A 1,564-nucleotide genomic window follows, 5' to 3' on the forward strand; every position below is an offset into this window, starting at 1 on the left:
CATATATATCCCCCTAGGGAGATGAGAGCACCGCGGGGGCCCAGGCCAGGGAGTGCGGCCAGAAGGTTCCTTAGGCCCAATCTATCTATCTACCCCCCACACCCCTTACTTCCCGTGGCAGGACGCAAATCCACAAATCATCCATAAAAGGGTGAGCCTGGTCTGAATGTACTGAATGGCAACTCATTTCCCCACAAAGGAAGAAGGGAAGAGAAAGACAGAAGTTTAAGAAAGAAGGAGGGGCCAAGGCTGGTCAAACCAGCTGGAGGTGCCCTGGAAAGGGAACCGCTCTGCCCGCCATTCTGGGGACTGAATTTGAGGGGTATGGGAACCTGCTGGTTCTTGTCATCAGAGTGAGGCCCCTGGTCATCTCCTTCGTTTCTCCCACCCCTTCCCCAGAGAGAGGGGCCAGTGACGAAGCTAAGGAGCCCAGAGCTGGGGGTGGGCCTCTGACCCCACCCTGTCACCTCCGCACCTGAGACCCCAGGGGCCTCCAGTTTCCTCAGCTGTAAAACGCATGGCATGGGCCATGATGTCCAGCCCTCACATGGCTGTTCAATAGTCGCCTGGGTCAGTGAAAGGCATTCCCAGCCTCATCTGACTGGTTCAGCTATGAAGCCTCTTTTCCCAAATTCCCCAGGTAATTTTCCACTGAACACCACAGGAAACACCATATTTCCATATTTGGAATCAGGTCTCTATTGGGGTGGGGTGGGGTGGCTTCTGGTGCCCCACTCACACAGGGCACTGGGGGCCTGCCTCGGCTGGAGGAGCAAAGCCAGGCTTCCGAAGGATTCCAGGCTGGGGGCGGAGACCAGGGCGGGGCTAAGGAGCTGCAGTTACTGGGGGCAGGGGCAGGAAGAGTCTGTTGAGCTCTCCCACTCACTGACGCGCTCTTCTGGGGGTCTCTCCCGAAGCACCTACTACGTGCCAGACCCGGTGACAGGCACTGAACAGAGACAAAGATGAATCCGATTGGATTCCACCATCCACCGCCTCCACCCCCAAATCCCTCTGACTCAGAAATGAGACTTCGACGGAATCCCTACAGAACAAGGTGAAAAGGTGATGAAGGCCATGAGAGAGGAAATGTAAAGTGCTTTCAGGTTTCAGATAATATTTGCAGAATCCTTCCTGTCCCTCTCAGGCGTTCTCTGTCTTCTCCAAGAAGCAGCTGCCGCTGGGAACACCAACCAGCCGCAAACCCTAAACCCCCCTGGGGCCTAAAAGCCAGACTTCTCTCCGCAGAAAAGGGCTGTTCTCCTGTGCTTGTGTTCCCAGGAGGGAGAAGGAGGGTGCTAGGTGAGGGAATGCAAAATGTAAGCCACCTTTCCCAAACACCTCTCACCCCACTCCAGACTCACCTGCCCCTAGCTGGGAGCCGAAGCCCTGGGTCTTTCTCAGAGCTGCTTCTTTGTTTCTGCAACGGGGCCAGGGCAGGAAGGGGAAGAGGGGGCTCAGGGCCTAAACCAGCTGGGCAGCTGCCCCTCCCTGTGCGGGCTTGGCTGGTCCCCCTTGTCCCATCTCAATACCCCCCTCCCCAGCTCAGCGGGCTGCCCCCCCC

This window comes from Ailuropoda melanoleuca, chromosome 4, assembly GCF_002007445.2.
Source record: "Ailuropoda melanoleuca isolate Jingjing chromosome 4, ASM200744v2, whole genome shotgun sequence".
NCBI lineage: Eukaryota > Metazoa > Chordata > Mammalia > Carnivora > Ursidae > Ailuropoda > Ailuropoda melanoleuca.